The sequence below is a fragment of the Epinephelus moara genome, chromosome 22, assembly GCF_006386435.1.
Source record: "Epinephelus moara isolate mb chromosome 22, YSFRI_EMoa_1.0, whole genome shotgun sequence".
Lineage (NCBI taxonomy): Eukaryota > Metazoa > Chordata > Actinopteri > Perciformes > Serranidae > Epinephelus > Epinephelus moara.
Window position 1 is genome coordinate 24661830 of NC_065527.1, and position 20550 is coordinate 24682379.

The following is a 20550-nucleotide window of genomic DNA, read 5'->3' on the forward strand; positions in this document are numbered from 1 at the left end:
ATAAACATAGCCACTGAGTGTCTTTTTGCTGCGTCCTGGGACACAAGTGCAAGTGATAAGTACTTTAATTAATAAATTATAATTTATTTAATAAATAATTAATTTATTCGTGCTATTAGTATCATTTAATATTGACTCCGGGAAGATAGGGCAGCCACAATGAAAAGCTAAAAGAGATCTAAAATTCTTGCTCTTTTTTTTCTAAAACTCTTGCAAATGAACATAGGTCTCAATTACCTGAAATCAAGGACAATCATTGTAAACTGAATATGAATGGGCGCTTGACCTGCTTCGCACAAGTAAATAAGTGGAGTTGGAGTAGTATTTAGCGTGAGAGGCAAAGGACGTAAAGAAAATAGATTCTAAATATATCCAAACATAAGTTTAGTAGTAAAGTCTTTACACCAGTGCCCCCTTGAACAGTTTTTGAGCATTTACTGCTCTTTTATCCGTCATTTAAGGGAATATCATTTGAAGACAGTGAGAGAGGAGTGAACCTGTGATAAGGAGGGGAAAATTCACTTTCTGCTGACGTTCGCTGGTGCTTGATTGCTATGACCGTGGAAGGGAAAGTGAGGACGATAGTAGAGTACACATCCTCGAGGAGCCCTCAGGAGAATATGAGAGAATAGTAAGACTCTTTAATTTAACATGGGCTGTGGACATTCATTAAAGTGAGAGCAATGTCAAAAGAACGAGGTAATTGATATGACTCACAGCCAGAAAAGGTTGAATTCAAAGCATCAGGTTGGCTCTACAGAGAGATATGTTTGGAAAAAGGTTCATTGAAAAGGTCTAACAAACACAGTATGGTCGACATATCTATCCCTCTACTTCTCCTCCAAAATGAAGAAAACAAAACGGATTTGCCCTAAAACCACCGACTGCACAATAAGAGACGAGAACAAGCGTCTCAGATGAATGACATGATATTTCAGAAAGACTGAACTCCCCATGTGGAGCATTTTATTCTTACTTTCTGCCACCAAGAATGCTGACACCACCTAAATTCAGCAGGTATTCTCCCCAGTGCTTCATGAGCCTGATTCATCTTCTTCACTACCTTCTTCAATCGCTGCTCTGGTGAAACCCTCAAGCTGCACAAAAGTACTCGTAAGCCTCGCTATTTCCCGAAAGAGTTTGTAAAATCACCTGCAGATGTCTGCAGGAGAAAACTTCATCATAATCCTGCAGTTAATATAACATAGTACATTAAACATATTTTTGAATATTGCTGCTATGTCTCATTGGTTTTCAACAGTAATAAAATAAGGAAATTGAACTTTCTCTATGCTGATGTGATTAATACAGTCCACCGCATAAAAATGATGAATTTTGGGGTGAAAATGATTTTGGCTGCTTTGTACCTACAAACCCGTTAGCATTGCAAAAAAATTCAATCAAAAAATCTAACAAAACAACTGATAATGTTAAAAGAGTGTTTTTTTTAAACCATAAGAAATGGCTCTTTTCCACATTGTTGACATCAGCTAAATATTCAGCTTTGACATTGAAAATGTTGTAGATCACACTAGGCAACGCATTATGTACTCCAAAACAACAATTCTTCCTGGCACCCTTCTCTCCAAGTCTCACTGCAGTTTCCAGCATTGTCTTCCTGCAACAAGGCAACATTCAGAAAGAGACTTCTCCTTGAGAGAGACTTGGTTACAGTACCAAACAGGTCAGTGAAAGGTAAAGAAAAATGTTTAATTTCTCTGTACGGATCCTTTCCATAACATTGCCAGAAACGTATAATAGCAATCTGAACCTGTCTGTGGCAAAAACAAGCATTTTTATTGGACATGAATTGACTCTTAAGTAAGCCCCGCCCCGTTGTGATAGTCCATCAAGCTGTCGGAGTAAACATGGAGCCCATACTGTAACAAACTGCACTCCTTGAAGAAATATTAACAAATTTTTGGATAAACAAAAAGTGACTTCAGTAAGAAGCAGACAGAGGGGTCTACAATATGTGTTTGAAAAATATAATACAAATACCCGCAATGTCAAACTGACTCAGCAGCAAAAACAGGTTAAAAAGGTAAAGATAGCAGCTACAGCCTAACTATAGGCTACAGATCACAGTGTAAAAGTGAACCACCACATCACTGCTGATCGAGACAGAAGACAGTGAATATAAAAGGAAACTTTGCTGATATTCAACCAGCTGTGTGTCATCGCAGTGTGTGCAGATCAACAGTGTTTGGCTTCCCCCTGCGCCACAGCCAGCACCTGGACCTCTGCTGGCAGATGGGCGGGGAGCTCCAGGGGAGGCAAAACAACTTTCATCTGCACACACTGTGATGACACACAACTGGTTGAATATCAGCAAAGTTTCCCTGCTTCTCTTCCCAAGTTCCTGTACAGCAGGGTAGGTCTTTTTTTTCCAGTTTTAGCAAAAGTAGAATACCGGTATGTACTGTATGCATTCAGTAGGCTATATCCTCAGTAGTTAGCTAGCTAACCCTACACTTTTCAGGGTTTGATTTTGGTTTTGGAACTTCCAACCTCTCCAGGTAACAAGTACCATTATTACACGTGTCCCAGGCACAACATGTAGCTCAAAATCCAATACACCAGCCTGAAAATGAAGAAAATTAGAAAGGACTGAATGAAAGTCTATGGAGCACAACTGTGTACTTGCCTACCCTTGATGGAGCTGGCTGATGAGACACCATGATTGCTTAGTCTACGTTTGAGAGGCGGGATTTAGCAATGGTTCAAGTGACAGCGCACAACTGTCTTTAGGGATTGCACTGCAGCCTTTTTTGATGCTGCGACGCTCTCTGTCAATACTGGACCAATTTCAAAAATTGTTGTCTGCATTAGTCACCTAGATTAAAAAAAAGTGAAAGGAAGGTCCAGGTTGAAAAACACCAAAGTTTCCCTTTAAGGGTCGACCTGAACCTTTCCTGAACTTTTGTTTCTCCTTGTTAAAACAAGTCAGCATTTTGTCTGTCTTTTCTCTGTCTCCTTATCCAGCCCTCATTCACAAAAGCTGTTCTGTTCTCTTGTCGGACTCCACCCTGTATAAGGTCACCAACAAGCCTTTCAAAAGGCAGTGTGCAGGTAAAGGTCACCTTTTCAAAAACACACCCTCCACCTTGGACAAGAGGATGAGTGCTGAGTCACGTACTGTGTTGTCTCTCCTGGACCCTGGAGGGTCAACATATTCTTACTGTGTTTGCTTGCACTGCCTGGCTCCATGGCCTCTCTTTTCAATAAGTCAGTGTTAATGCCATTTTTGGTACTTTTATATAAAATCTGGCTCTGGCTGGGTACATGCATCCACAGAAATAGCAAGGGATCTGCGCTCAATATCTTTGTCAGATAGTATTGTAATTGTGTGGGGCTAAGGTGGCAGGAGCAGAGTGCCTTGGTTTGGATATTGCCTGGTTAGATTTCCCTCGAGTCTGATGCAGTGTAAGTAGTCTCTCCAGGTCTCTCTCTCTCACACACACATCTGTCTGTCCCCTCCTTGTTCCTCACCTGTCTCTCTGACTTTTTCAAGCTGTCTCACCTCCTGCACCGCTGCAGAAAAACAAGTCCCGCCTCTCTTTCTCACACATCGGATGGAGTGTTTTCAACACAAGAAAAATGAATGCATGCTCATCTGAAGAGGCACACACAGGAAACACATTTACAAATTTGTGCTCAAACACACACACACACATTACAAAACTACTCCTCGATCCACAATGACAAAATAGGCTGTTTGCCCATGTCTTCTGAAAGACACATGAGCATCATAAAAATGAGTCACATGAGCACTTTCTGATCTCCCACCTACAGAATAGTGAATGATGATTTAAGACAACTTTGTCTCTCTTTTCTCTTCAAGACTTAGATGAGAAAGTTGATACTACTCTCGTCTGCACACTAAATTTATGAAGCTACAGGCAGATTGCTTGGTATAAAGACTGGAAACAGGGGAAACTGTTTAAAGCTGATAATAAAATCCACCTACAAGCACCACTAAAACTCAGTAATTAAGAAGTTATATCTTGTTCGTTTAATCTGTACAAGAACTAAGGTTGCATGGCAACCTCACAATGACATCAGGCTCATGTAAGTCGTTAAAATTAGCCCGGCACATAAACCTCTGTAAAACCACAAATTGCTTTGTTTTTGTTTTTTTATCTAAACAAAACAGACATAATGTGTCAGTGAGTTTTAGATGAGCAGGCAGATGGATTTTGTTACCTTTACAGTATACAGCGCCAGGCGAGCTGTTTCCCCTGTTTCCCCTCTACTTCAGTTGCTCCCAACCTTTTCTTTAAGACACGCAGGGCACCCCTATCAGATGAACTCTAGTACCTCTTCATAATCATCACCCGTCAAACTCCAAATGTGGTCATTTAAATGTATTATTAACTGGATATTATTTAACACCATTCACATTATCTTTTAATACAATTTTGACAATTGTATTGTTACAATATATTTTCATACAATTACACTGTCACTGTTTCATTTGGTCAAGTTTGCATCTGTGGGCTACTAGACATTAAGCTATTTCAACCATTTAGTTATTACTTTTATCTAACCACTTCGACTGCACATCCATTACTTTAAGCTAACCACTTCAACTGCACATCCATTACTTTAAGCTAACTATTTCAACTGCACATCCATTATTTTTAGCTAACCACTTCAACTGCACATCCATTACTTTTAGCTAACCACTTCAACTACACATCCATTACTTTAAGCTAACCACTTCAACTACACATCCATTACTTTTAGCTAACCACTTCAACTGCACATCCATTACTTTAAGCTAACTATTTCAACTGCACATCCATTACTTTTAGCTAACCATTTCAACTGCACATCCATTACTTTAAGCTAACCACTTCAACCGCACATCCATTACTTTTAGCTAACCATTTCAACTGCACATCCATTACTTTAAGCTAACCATTATTTTTGCTAACCACTTCAACTGCACATCCATTACTTTAAGCTAACTATCTAACCACTTCAACTGCACATCCATTACTTTAAGCTAACTATTTCAACTGCACATCCATTACTTTTAGCTAACCATTTCAACTGCACATCCATTACTTTAAGCTAACCACTTCAACCGCACATCCATTACTTTTAGCTAACCATTTCAATTGCACATCCATTACTTTAAGCTAACCATTATTTTTGCTAACCACTTCAACTGCACATTCATTACTTTAAGCTAACCACTTCAACTGCACATCCATTACTTTAAGCTAACTATTTCAAGCTAACTATTTCAACTGCACATCCATTACTTTTAGCTCACCATTTCAACTGCACATCCATTACTTTTAGCTATTTCAACTGCACATCCATTACTTTAAACTAACTATTTCAACTGCACATCCATTACATTAAACTATTTCAACTGCACATCCATTACTTTAAACCATCTCAACTGCATAGCCATTACTTTTAGCAAACCATTTCAACTTCACATCCATTACTTAAAGCTACCATTTTAACTCCACATCCATTACTTTTAGCTAACAATTTCAACTGCACATCCATTACTTTTAGTCAACTCGTTTAGCCATTTATCCATTAGGCCTACTTTTGTTTAGCTAAATATTCGAACTGTATATTTATTTTTGTTTTGTTTTTTAGCAATGTTTAAGAATTTACACAACTGTTTAGACTTCTGCTTGCTTGCTAACTAGACTACTCTTCACACACTTGGAATTATAATGTTCAAGTTACAGCTGACTCAATACATGGATATATTTCTTTATTTTATTTTCTAATCAAATTGTTATTTATTTATTCAAATTACTTACCACAATATTTCCATGCTCCTCCTGGTAACTACGAAGTACCACCCAAGGTTCAGGTACCCCTGGTTGTGAATCACTGCTGCACTTCATATCTCACAGATATGAGAGTGATATCGTTTTTCTCATCTAACTTGCAGCAAGGAAGTGAATAAGTGTATGTCCTAAAATATTGTGGTCTTCGTTGAAACAAACCAATGTTGACTGCTGACGGAGGACAGGATGTGAGCCACTATCAAAATGAGATGCTCAACACCCAACTATTCACCCAACCTCCCCCTGAGATGTTTGTGGTGTAATAATAATGTTACATTAAATGTTGCCATTTGAACAAATAAGCCACGCTAAGGACAGTCTTGCATTACATGTTGGACAAACCCCCCCTATTACAAGCCTGTAATGACATGTAATACTGAGCCAGTGAATTGGACCCCATGGCAACATGAAAGAGTTACAAGAGAGACAGCAGTGGCACACATCAACAAAGAATGAGGTTAAAAGAAGAAAAGGGTGAGATGTTCAATGTGTGAAGGTTATGAAGCAGGCAGTGGTAACCACTTTAATCAATCCCTTCTCACACTTTCCTATCTCACTTTCTTTGTCTGCTGGTGGTTCTCTTCTCTTTCCCCTGCTCTCCTCTCTTCTCTCTGCCTGTCTGTTCATTTACACTTGGCTGGAAACTGAATGGCTGGGCTTTAATTCTTCCTACTGCAGCTCCGGACGAGTTGGGCTAGAGACACAGGGCCATTTTAGGAAATAGGATTAAGGGGGAAAAAGTTCAAAAGTACAGGAGAGGAATAAGACAGCGAGTGACAGTGAGAGGGAGAAAGCACAGAAAAAGGGATTATGAAAAAGAGATGGAATGTGTGGGAAGCAGCCTGACGCGTCATCTCATGTTCTTTCGCAGAAGGTGAAAAATGTTGTGCAAAGATGGGAGAGTCAGACAGATTGGTTTAAGTGCCTTTCTCTGTATACGGTCTGGGCTGTAAATATGGAGGTGATGAATAAGTCAGTGTTGTTGGCTGCTAGTCAGAATTAAACTATGCAGCTGCATACTTCCATTTTGACAGAGGCCGGATATTTGAAAAGGTCACTTGTTGATGGACCTCTGGTTTCAACTGACAAAGGGCTAATTTACAAAGGGCTGCCAGTAAGGGAAATCTAGCTAATGCATCTTTGCGGCATCTATAAAAGGTTGTGTAGGATGATTGTAGTTTGAGGTCGGTGCACACAGGACAGTGTGTGTGTACACGCACGTATAAATGATGACCTCCTGTCATAAAATGGTCCATTGTGATGAACTTTGAAGCATCTGTCTGACATTTGCCCAGCGTTCCCATGTGATGGTAAACAAGGATGGATAGCACCCACAGCTGAACATAATAACGGCTGATGACTATCATCTTTTTTGGTGTTGTGTGAACGATGTGTCTTCCTATTGTGTTATTTGTCACACTATTGTGTTCCCTTTCGGCGGAAGGGCACTGAAGAGTTCAGTCTAACTCATCAATAATGAGAAAAACCCTCAAAAGTAAATCAGTAAACTGTCTACAGCTGACACTTTATCAAAATTGAAAGTAAGGGGATATCATTAAATGCTGAGAGCTCCATTAAAAATATCCATTCAGCTATAGAAATAATCAAGATGACAGCTAAAAATGCAATCAAAACAATAATTGTGTTACAACAAACCAGCCATTCACTCACAGAGAAAGAAAACTAAATAAGAAACAAGTGTCTGTGCTGCTAAAAAATAAGGAAATGTGGACTCTGACAGTTATAAGTAACAGCCTCTTCTGTCTGTCAGTGATCGCTGTAAGTCTTGGAACTGATGCTCGAAACTGATATTAATGAGGGTTTCTTCTTTTATTTTTCTCCATTGCTTCAAACAACCAGTATGTTGGTGGGATGCAACTTACGCTGCATTCTAATACCCATACTACCGTCCTATTTGCACTGCGGAGGGGGGGATACATCACGTTGACTGAGCTGCAGACAGATGACAGCTCATTGACAGCTGACAGAAGCCGCAATGACAGATGACAGCACATTCAAGTGTCAGTATTAAATTTTTTTGCAACTTGTGTAGAATTAATACATAAAGATACATTAATTTTGCACTGCAGACGACAATGGACGTATGAGCAAGGGGGTCAAATTTCAAGGCGCAGTGTTATGACGAAGTCGTATTTCCCTGTTGTATGCAGACTTTGCAACAGGGAGTACTCTATTAAGGCACCTGCAGCACTTACTGAAAGTAAGAAGAAAACGAATGCAGCTCAAGTCCACTTTTCCACTGTCTCGCTCCTTTCCATAGTCACATTCTCATTTCTCATTTCTCTTCCTTTCCTCTTCCTTTCGTCCTCCCTTTTCTCCTTCCAACTTTATGTTAAACACAGCCGTACGGACAGGTTAAAGAGAAATAAGCTGTTAATTTTTCCAAAAATTAAGTTCAACCAAGTGAGTTTGAATGTGCACGCCCCCTTAACAAATATTGTTGTTTAAAAAATTATTTAGTTATTTTAAGGCAGTCAAATGAGGTCAACATTGTTTCACTCGTCTTTGGTGCCTCTGCTGCTTGGTGGCATACTTTGCCATCTACAATGAAGAACCCAAAAATACTTCCACACTCTGCTTCCCTGGTGCTTTGGTGATGTGATTGTTTGCCCAGGATGGCTTCACTCGCTAGTGTCCTCCATTTTCATAGTAACGACATAAAATGACTAACTTAGTTTACTGAAACGTCAATAGCATGGATGTATAAAGACGCCTGGATGCAGTGTTAGAAGTGAAGGCCCGCTCATTCCCATGAAAGTTGCTCGGTGGCACTGGAGACGCTGGCAGAGCAGTTAACTTCCATTTTAGCCCTCTGCTAACTTGAGTGGGGATAAATTGACTTTATCATGTAGCTCTTCTAGACTTAACGTGCTACATGGATCAAACCCTGATTGTAAAATGAGTCATTTTGCAGGAGTTGTGGTGCTAAAAAAAATGAGTTGTTGTTGAAGTTGTGGCCACTATTTCAAATTGTATTCAAAGTCTGGCGCACTTCCTGGGGGCCTGGTCAATAGGGCATCCAATAGGTCAAGCTGATAGTAAATCTTTAGCGTGCCTTTGCTGGATCTCATAGCAAACCACGTCCAATGATTTGTCGCATTGAGACTGTAAATTTTGAATTCAAACAGGTCATTACAGTTCACATAATAACCACATTTGAACAAATGCTTGAAATTCAAATGAAAAGTGGCAGCCCTAAAGGAAAATGGTGGTATTTTGGAACCAGGGTCTTGTTACGAACAATTGGAACTACAATCTGACCAATACTGGAGTTTTGATGAATTTGGCAGTTTCCTAGTCGGCTAAAAGCTAGCTTGGTTAGCCAGCTGGTTGCCCAATAAATTGATCACAATGCAGTTAGCAAAATAGCAAATCCAACAAGCTACTTTCTGTGTTTACTTTTGGAGAATGCTTAGAGACAAACATTTCAAATAATTTATACAAAATGTACGCTTATTTGAAAAGCTTTAGGAGGCTGCTGCTGCTTGCATCAGTATACACTGTTTTACTATGAACGTGTTTCCTGATTTGTCTTTTTCCTTAACATCAACATCTTCTTTTCTTATGCTTCTTCATCTGCTGCAGTATCGTAGCAGACTTGCTCGGGTATGTACAGCAGGGCAATGATAATATTCCATGCAGCTACCGTCATTAGATAAGCAATTGCACTGACACTGCACACTTTAATTTTGGATAACAATAAACCTGCCTGTAAGTCTCACCTTTTAATAACCTGGCAAATTATGACTGAGAGAATCATAACCACCTCCTCAGTCCAATACCTTAATTACACAAGCCTTGGCTTTCCATCACCTGTTAGAAACTCCCAGAGGACACACACATGAGAGGCAAAATGAAGCTTATGACTAGACAAGACTCAGCCGGTGAGTTTGAAGTGTCTAAGAATAGCAGCGGTGATGTAAAATATGGCGGACTGTAGGGCCCCTGTTTATCAGTTGTGAATGTCATTAAATTTAAGTATTCACATACATAAATTTATGGTGTACTGTCAGGATGATAAAATTCACGAGGAATTCTCAGAAGAGGAAGCAGCACCATTGCAGAGGCAAACCAGGGGCAACGCGCTGATTTAAATCTTGAAACGTCTCCATTTAGCGATGCATTAGAAAAGAGACCCGCACAGTATTTCTCTGAACCTTAACATCCAAATGAGTTTTATCTGTCGCAGACAAAATATGTTCACTAATACTTTAAGAGCACCCTGGGTTCTCTCTTCTGTATCTGTCTGCCTCTTTGTACATGGAAGACAGGCAATGTGATTTCAAAGACTGTGAAAAAAGGGGAACACTTTTCCAACCATTCTTGTGACGAACAGAGGCCGAGCACTCAAATTGACAGTAGGCTACTCTAGAAAAGAGTTTTAAAGGAACAAATACTAACCACTTTTATTCCAAGGTGACTACCACCAGAAACATTGTAGCGCCATCTTTAAAGCATCAAAACAGATTTCTGGTGGTTTCAGAATCTGTGATTCACATTCAAAGCTGCCTTTCTCAATACTTTTTATATTGACGACCTTTCAAATAATCTGTACCTATAATGTAAAAGGGCACACTTTTAGTTACACACCCACAGAGAAATATCAACCTAGTCTGCAGTTCCACTCAGCTCTACAAAGCTTTCAGCATATTTCATTCATCGTTTTGGTCTTATAGCCCATTTCTATTTGCTTTCTTCACATTTGTGTAATTTCCAGCTATGGCAAGTAGCTGTTATAGGCAAAAAAAAAGCTCTAAAACCAACTTTCACCCCAGCACCAAACAACACTGTAGAGCATTTACCAGCTATATAGCCAGCTATTTCCCTCAGGATTTGGTGGAGACAAAAACTGAGCTAAAAGGAGAGTTAATACTGGACTAACATTCACCAGGTGGCCCAAAATATAAATCCATTTCAATGCTTTTGCTGCCCCCTGTCTGCTGAATTTGTATTATAGCATAGGCAACATGTTGGTCATATTAAGGTTTGTAAGGTGATAATATGTTAATGTTGTGTCAAGCAAGCTGAGGTGATACTAGAGGGTGGATTCGAAACACTGCAGACCACTGATTGGTCAGAGAGAATCAGCACTAGTGCGGCATGGAACATCCTGCACAAGCCCGCCCTTTATATTTATTCATTTTTTCTCAGGGGCGGTGCACAATGTTTAACATCATTGTACATGTGCCAGTGTTAGCCCAAAGGCTAATTTTCAACTGTTGCCCGTTGGCCCGATGTTAATTTGGCCATTTAAATGAGAAATAAAACACACAACATGTAAAATTTGAATAAAAGAAAGCAAAACATTAACAACTAAGCAGGATAAAAAAGCTTAGAGAAATAAGGCAGCACCATGCAAAGTAGGACAAGTACAAAGCAGGAAATAACCCAAAATAATGTTAAGAAAACAATTAGCACAAGCAGTGAAAACATTACAATGTAAAAATCATGTTACAATACAGAACACATGTAAAACCAAAAGGGACACAATCTAACAAAGAGACAAGCAAATGGGTGCAGAGAGGGCAAGCATGCAGTGACTAGGTACAGAATGGTGTCAGGTCTGCTTGTTTTTTAGGAAAGTTTTACGGTTATGTGCAAAGGACCGGTAAGGTCGCTATGTTGTGTATTTAACAGATGGATATTTCAAAACTAGGAGGCTTCTACTGCTGTCTGGTGAAAAGATGTGCCAATCCATTGACAATTTTTTAAAAAGCCATCAGCAACAACCACAACTTCTGTTGGGGTTCGGGTTAGGGTCACTCAGCCCATTTTTTTCAATTAAATTGTAGCCCACAACTACAGTGCACACAGTATGCACACCAGTCGGTTGTCATTCACTGTTAGTACATGTACCTACAAAACGTAATACACCATAATTAACAGACATACACACGAGCCAGTAATTTGTGGATAACCCGCGTTATCAGGAAGGCTGCTGTCATGTGACCAATGCGCTGACGGGAGTAAAGAACAAAGCAGATATACCAAAAGTCTGCGTAACAAGGCAGGTTGAGGTGGTGGATTGGTCAAACATACATAGGACTTTCCCCAGGAGACCAGTTTTTGTATCTCGTGTAAAAGCCGATTGAACTTAGTTATTTAAAGTTACATCATGGCCTTGTTTCTTTTCCAAAAACCTAACTTAAGTAACATTACATTAAGTTTGTGAATTAGCTTTGACTATGTCATTCGTCGGGTGCTAATTCGTTAGATATCACACAACCTGTTGCATAAGGATATGTTCGTATACTAGGCTGCACAATAGGTCGAAGTGCAAATGTTCCTCTGTTTAGCTGCTGGTTTAAGGATTCACCAAGTGTCACACTGAGTGACAGTTTCACGTGACATCGTTATAACGATCAGCTAAGAATCTCACCTACACCGAGAGAAGTACTATCTGCAGTGGAAAACAAGACAGAGAAAAAGACCTGGTGCCAAAAGTGAGGAGAGCCGAATCAAGACGAATTATGCAGTGGAAATACAGCATAACTGAAGGGCTACAATCAAATAACACAGATGTCTGAGTTATTATTAATGTTTTCTGTAATAGTATAGTTGTCAAACAGTTGAGTTAAATACGCCTATATGCTTAATGATGGTTGAAAAGCACATTGAATGGGTATTGTGTATGGAATATTATTTAGTCAAAAATACTTATGGGGCAATTAAACTCAAGCCAAATTTAGATAAAATGTAAATCATCATTCCCCTCTGAGAGGCTTTATATCACTGCATGAATTATATGCTGAAGGAAACCAGGCCAGTGATCCAAGATTAACATTCTTATTCTGGGAAACTGAATGCTTAGTCCTGTGGGTCCGCTGTCCAAATGAGTATGCACGGATCAACAATGTGCTCGACGGAGCAAATAGTGACTCACTCACACCTACTTGTTGGTTACCTTCACTCTGAGACATTCATGTGTGACTGGGAGGGCAGGGTTCTGTTGCTGCAGAGCAACCTTTAACTCCAGAAGGGTTAGAAAGTGTGATGTGGGCGTAAAACAGATGAGATGCAGCGGTGAGGTTTGTGTAGAACATTTAGCAAACAGAGCATCTCACATCCTAATCAATACAAAACCTGCACAGGTCAAACTGTTGGGAGATATTTATACAACCGGACCAGCAGAGAAACACTAAACCTGAGCTGTTAATTCCCATAAATGGCATCTATTGTGGGAACCAGGAAGCTGGTGTGTGATGTGGTAACTGCTGGATAAAAGCCATGGCATCCTTCTGGATGTTCTTTACTGTGATTACGGGTACTTTGATGATGCTGATGCTGTTCCTTTTTCCCTATTGCCCTCTCAGGTATTACTGCTGTACTCAAACACAAGAACCAGAATGCCCAATAAAAGATCACATAGCGGCTATATCCTCAAAAGAGCCGCCTGTTCTCCACTGGGAACTGGTTAAGTAGCAATCTGTACAGTGTCTGTCAGAGTCAAACAGACAGTGTTAGAGTTAAAGGCACTCAAAAGTGAACTACTTCCAAGTCACTGTGGTAATGGGCAAATAAAACTCTAAAGCAAAAACAGGAGTTCTTGCGAATGTTTTCAGCCTCTGGGGTGGAATCACACAGATGGAAAAAAAACAAAAGAGTGAGCGCTCAGCTAATATTTCAACTGATGATTTAATGTGTGCATAATGAAAAATAATATATCCCTCATAAATATCTTCTGGGTAGATTTGGTGTCATGTGCCCCAAGTGTGCACTGTATCATGATATTGCTGTGCCAGGGTAGTAAATGGCTGGCATAGCAGAGCATGGCCTGCCTGCCTCATTCTGCTTCTTATGGTTTCTCCGCGCCCATTTTATAGTGGCAGCACTTAAAACAGTGACATGCCATAATTCTACACTTTCTGCAGCCAGAAGCTGTAACATTGATAGTCTAGAAAAGGTGGAGGTGGAGATTGAACTGAGAGAAGTGTAAGGAGGGGAGGTAAAATGTGTAAAGAATCAAGGAGGGGACAAAAAGTATGCGTGTGTGTGTGTGTGTGTATGTATGTACATACACGCGTGTTGTACATTTGTTTTACATTCAAACGCCTTTGTTATGAGTCATTGCCTGAGGCGTAACAAATTACTGTAAATGGAACTATTAGTGAAACACGGAGGGTGAAAGGAGGAATTCAAATTAAAGTGTTGCTTGCTAGCCACTTACTTTCTCTCCATCTGCATAATTATGGTTAGGACACCAGGCAGTCCTGTGTGTGCGTGTGTGTGTGTGTGTGTGTACATCCAACCGAATACCAGAGGTCACAGAGGTTCCCTTTGATTTGCCAAGGTTATAAACACTAACAGTGCTTCCCACCATAATCAGCATACACACAACAAGCTGTTTTAATTACAAAGAGCTTGTGTACATGACAGACGAGCAAAGGAGGGGAGCTGGTATGTCTGCACAAGCCAGTCCATACCGTTTAGTGCCTTGATCATCCACACACACACACACACACACACACACACACACACACACACGCACGCACGCACACAGTTGCAAAGTCACAGAACTAAAAGCAGTGACCGTATTTAAGGTGGAAATTACAACTGTACTAAAACTGTCACAGGTGGCTGTATCATTAGATGGTGGCTCATTAAAGAGTCACTGGGTAAATGTGATTCTGTATTGTTGTGTGTGTGCACAGGTCTGCAGTGTGGTGATTTTAATCAAAGTTAAATGAGTCTCTTTCTTGCTTTGGCTCTTAAATTGACCTCTGATCCTTCCGCAACCTCTTAGCTATACTCTAGTAAGGGTTCCATAAAAGTTCTTCCTGAAGGACTGGGGTTCTACCAAGAAACATTTGCTTCTGAAAAAAATCTTCAAGGGTACTTTGTAAGACTAAAGATTCCATTAAAAACCCTTTTTATCTAAAGAACCCTTTTTTAAGGGTTCTTTGTAAGATTAAGGGTTCCATTAAGGACCATTTTTATCCAAAGAACCCTTTAGGATGAGAGTGTTTTATAAGGGTTCTTTATAAGACTAAGGGTTCCATTAAGAACCTTTTTTAATCCAAAGAACCATTTTTGGATGAAAGACTTCTTTAAGGATTGTTTAAAGCCTGGTAGTTAATAGATCCTCACCCTTAAATATTTAAGTATTTTCCAATGTTTCAAATGGTATATTTAAGGGCAGATCTAATGAGAATCACCTTTATCAATTTGTTTTACTTTTGTTCTGACATAGACTATATCGTTACCATCATTTCATGTCATACAATACCACATAGTTTGCAATATATATATATTTTTAACTGGTACCTGGTACTTGGTATTAAGTATTTACTTCTAACTAACTGTGTCTTGGTTCTCAACTCTTCTGCACCACTGAAATAGTGAAGGATGTAGTGGTAGTAGTAGAAGTGTTACAATTTCTCTCTCCTGTAAAAGCATGATCGTGAACCACAAGTGTTGTGGGTTGTGCTGGACCACAGCAACCCTGGGAATTTAGGAGTCTCATGCAGCCCAAGGTTGCTGGACATGGGTCCCGTGGTCCCAGGATAAACTATTAAACTAAAACCATGATTAGTGCGACAGAAACCTATAGGTAATGTAGTCAGTTACTATTTTTAGAGCCCCCGTGGGTGGGTTCCAGAAGAAACCTTTGGAATATAGGGTTTTGGTAGAACCCCCTGGGTGGATTCTTGGTAGCACCCTTAGAAAGTAGAAAGGTCTGGGATAGAACCCCCACAGAGGGTTTTGGGTAACCCATTACACCGGAAGGGTTCCCTGTACCTCTCATAGTGGGTTCTGGGTGGAACCTTCACACACTCCTTTTCCACCAAATTAGCTCTGGCTCTTGAATCAGTTTCATTCAGGACAACTGAAACCTTGGTGCAATCTAGTGAACCAGCCTGAGTTTCTAACAGTTTTGAGCAGAGCCATTGTAGTCATTGCACAGTGCATAACAGAAGTGGCAAGATGATGGATCGCACTGATTACCTGCGCCCTTTTGTTCTGTAATTACAGATATTTCTTTTTATCGAAAAGCAAGAATGGACCAACTATTAATGAGACCACTGCATGCTCTTCTTTGTGATAAAGTCTCACTTGACTCTTCCATTGTTGTCTTCTCCATCCTTCTTTTCCAACCTGTAAAATATGACATGCTCACTGATGCCATCACTGTTTGCTCTTAAGGTCAAGGAAAAGCTGCTATTGTTTGGTTCCAGCTGGGAACCAACATGTCAGGTTCCAAACTAATGTATTTTGGTTAAATTGCTTAGAACGGTTCAAAATTGGGTGCGAAACCAGAATATATCTAATTCCATGTTGGTGGAAAAAGGATAACAGATGGATCTAGTTACTCACATTTATGTTAGGTTCTAGGTAGAACCCTCTAAAAGGGTTGCAGGTGGAATCTTGATTAAAGGTTTTACCAGGAACCAAAAAGAGTTCCATGGGGACAAGCTGAAGAACCCTATTTGGTTCTAGTTCTCACCTTTACTTCTATGAGTGTATATTTCTCAAAGGCTTATACACCACACTGAGACACCACATATGCTTTGATGCTACTGCCTTCATCTGCTCATGTGTGATATTGTGAGGCTGAACACAATGCAAAGCATCCATATGGTGTAAGGAAAGGCAGCTACAGCCTTGGAGATGTATGCATCTGTTTTCTGCAGGGAATGTAAAGAATAATGCATATATACCTGCGTTCAGCTGTGAGATGGTAAAGCACACTGAGGGTGGGTGCAGTCTCTGATTGAATGAAGGTTAAAAAGTATGCACACATATAGAGTTTGCCATGCCTGCCATCATACATATTTATTACAAAAAAACACATGATTCAGTTAAAGCTGCAGCGTATGCAGTGCGAGCGCGTGGAAGTGGAAATCATTCAAGACAGGAGGGAAAAGAGGAGCGTACTGTATATCAATACTACTCTACATTGGTAGGAGCATATATTTTTTCCTTGCATCCGCTGCTCTGACAACTTTACGGTCCACTGGTTTGACACCTAAAGTTAATCATTCCAATGAGAAACGTTTTGATAGACAGCAATGGATTGGTGCATCTAGCTCTGCTGACTGAGGGACGAATGATGTTTTAGGTCAGCCAAAATTTAGTTTTTTGAATTGAGCATCAAAATTAGAACTGAAGCAATAACTTGATATACTGATTAGTCGATCAAGAGGAAATAAAGAACAACAAATAACAACAACAACATAAAGGTACAGCAGTATTTGCATCACAACATACTTGAAGTATCAAACGCAAAAGTGCTCATGATGCAGGCCCATTTTATTATATTATTGGATATTAAGGTGTTGTCTCATATTACACCAATCATAGGACTGTATAATTATGACAGACATAGCCACCGTGATGTTACCAATTGTTTTGTGGACTTCTGTTTTGAGGCCTTAAGTTCAGCATTTCAGCCATCCCGTATTGTACTTTATTTTACTTAAAGGATAACTTCGGTATTTTTCAACCTGGGCCCTATTTGCCCATGTGTATGTGTGCGTATGATTCATAGGTACAAATCGTTCTAAAATTGGTTCAGTATTGAGGGAGGCGGATGCAGCCGGGAGCCGCGAAACGAGCTAAAACGGTAACAGGGGCAAATGCGTCCTGTATAAGTCTGTGCATTAAAAGTGCTTTTTTTCCACCACTGACCGCTTCAGATCGCCAGTGCTATCTCTGTAGATAGCATACTAAGCGTTTCCCTTACCCTTCACTTGCTCTGGGCTGTGTGTGACGTCATCTCGAGAGAGCTTTGCTTGTTGCCGGAANCTCAATACTGAACCAATTTTAGAACGAGTTGTACCTATGAATCATACGCACACATACACATGGGGAAATAGGGCCCAGGTTGAAAAATACCGAAGTTATCCTTTAATAAAGAAGCTGAATGTGACATTCAGACCTTCATCTATGATTCAGTCTCACAGCCAAAACACATACATGTGACAGATCGTGTCCTTTATTTTTGCGACGCACATTAAAAAAAAAATCAAAATCAAATCAATGCATACTAACGTAAAAAACAATTCATTTAATTAATTCAGAACCAGGTAAAATAGCATACACTCCCAAACCCTATATAACTGACTGCATTATCACTTAGCCAAACTCAACACACACAGTGATGCTGGCAGTAACCACCAGGCTGCAAAGAAGGAGTCTTTGTAGCAGCAAGGAAGTCTGTGTAGCTCTGCTCCGCCTACGTCATTTGTCTTGTCCGTGACCCATGCATTTCAGCCATTAGCTGGAATTGCCTGCACATGACTCTCAGTATAGAGGCAGCTAACAGTGCTAACAACAGCAACAGTGCCGACAGAGCTAACTGTGTTAACCTAGGGATGGGGGGACTGGAGGGTGAGCGCTAAGCTTCAATGACACTGGTCCGCCACTGTGGGTCAGGGAAGGTTGTTTTCAGCAGTAACCGCTGTATGAACACAGTGTAGAGCGGCAGCGATTAGCTATCCAGACAACATGAATGCGCCCAGACTGTCTACCATAGTACAACACACACACAGAAGTAGAATGACCTCATTCTCTAGTCAGACCGCCATTACTCCACTATGTCTTTACAAAGCAAATGCATGTTTGCTGCTTAATTAATGCTCTGAATGTCGCATAAAGCTCCTTTAAAATAGCCCACAGTGAAAGAAAAATAACTAAGTTCAACTGTTATGGGGTAGAAACCTGAAGAAGTATGATGCAGAAGGTCTTTCATCTACAAAAACCCGCTCTTAGTGACAGTCCTTGAAGCTAAAGTAAGAAGGCAGTAAATGTAGGGTACTTATGCCCCTCCCAACCCTCCACAGTCCTCTAGAGTGTATGTTACCATCTGTGCATCTCATCATTAAGCTTAACTCTGATTTACTGTAACCATGTCCGCTTTTTTATTTTCAGAATGCGCTATATGTCAGGCTTTAATGTCACATCAGAGTTATGTAGCGTGATGTGAGGCTGCGGTAAAACCAATTTCCACATGAGGGATTACACACCTACCACTACATCACTGCTAGTTACACGCTGCTATTTAGCATCAGCAAGCTTGTCTGCAAAAGACCACAGGATAGGTACATCAGTCATAGAGTAAACTTCATTATTTACTGTTTCCTAATATACAGGAATGCAGCCGCAGGTATGAACTGAGTAAAACAATAAATCAAGGAGTCAGCCAGCGGTGGGAAACACTAGGCGTCCCTCATTAGCTGCAGCAGTTGTAGCGGTTTGCAGACCTATGCTGCATCAGGGCCAGGGCATCCTGGGGTCAGTCTGGAGGATAATCAAAAGCTGTAATTATATCAGGAATGTCCCTAAAGCATAGCGACTGGCGGGGCAAAGGATCGCTGACCAGTATCAGACACAGAGCATGGAAGAGTTACAGACAGAGACGATGAGAGGCAGAAGAAAGACAAGATAGGACAAATGGAATGAAGTAAACAAGTTTCAAGAAAGCGCAGATCCTCAAGCTGCTGCTGGAGTGAATGCGTAGCAATGTGGGAGGATTAGAAGGACAAACGCGGAGAGACAATAAAATACATGAGACATTGACATGTAAATAGATAACACAGGCACAAACTAGCTGTGAAAAGAAAATCAAGAGGGAGAAGGAGAGACAAGGAGACCAGCTTGGCATTCATAGCTGGCGTATGAAAGAGGGCTGGGGGTGGAGGGGTGGAGGAAGATCAATCATGTGGAATAGCAAAAAAGACCTTTCAACAAACTGGCTTTCATCTTCTGACAATGCAACAAACTGGTCCTGATGTGAAACTTCTTCCTGAGGAGCAGGGGCCCCTGCCTCTAATAACTCCCCTCTGTGAACAAGCTAAATCTTTAATGGAGGGCAAGTTCAGCCAAAAACTCCTCTCCTGAAGCATGCACATTGCACGCATGGGGAAGAGGCATGGGAAAGTTAAAAGAAAACGCTACCTGTTCTGAAGAGAACTTAGTGGGAAGACGCTGATTGTGTGTAACTTACTCTGTATGATTTCAGATATTGCTCGATACTTGCAGCACATCACACCTGCATGCGTCCAGACACCCACAAGTATCAGCAACAAAGAGAAAAAAATCAATATATACAGAGAATTATATCAGGAACTTTTTGCAAAAAAAAAAGCCTCATTTTTATTTCATCCCTCTGGCAACCCTTGCCTCTAAATATTTATTAAGTAATTAAAATAAAAGTTAAAAAGCCTCTGAAGCTCGAGGTCCTGTGGTGGTGTGGATAAAAAGCACAGCTCAGTTACAATTAATTCTATTTAAAACCTGAAGCTTAAACCGATGCCGTCTCAAATGCATTTGGGGAGTAAGGTTCTCTGTAATATGACCTAATTATCATGGGCACCATGCATGCTTTAGTTGCTAATGCTGCTACCCTCATAAATAACCAATAAAATCGTAACGTGTAAAAAAAACAAATGTTGCTGCTATGCCTTTATTTATAGATGTCAAGCACCTGCCAGTCAGAGAACCACTGAAGCTAAAACACTCTGTATATCCAAGAACAACAAACAAGACTAGGAGTCTACAGCCAAGCTAGCTGCTCAGTGAGGCTGTAATTAGGCACAGCAGTGCTTTGAGCTAAATGCTAATGACAGTGCGCTAAGATGCTCACAATAAATGTTAACTACTTTTTATAAAGCACGTTTTAAAAAAACCATTTACAAAGTGCTTTATTGGTTTATCAAGTACTGATCATTAATGAAAGTACTGGACAAAACTAAGGTATAGGATC

The 20550-nt window shown here is 40.3% G+C and overlaps 1 long non-coding RNA gene across 1 annotated transcript in view; it reads left to right on the top strand.

The window, feature by feature from the left end:
- LOC126384210 (uncharacterized) overlaps nt 1-20550 on the top strand; it is a 70940-nt gene that overhangs the window by 38705 nt on the left and 11685 nt on the right. The window lies entirely within an intron of this gene.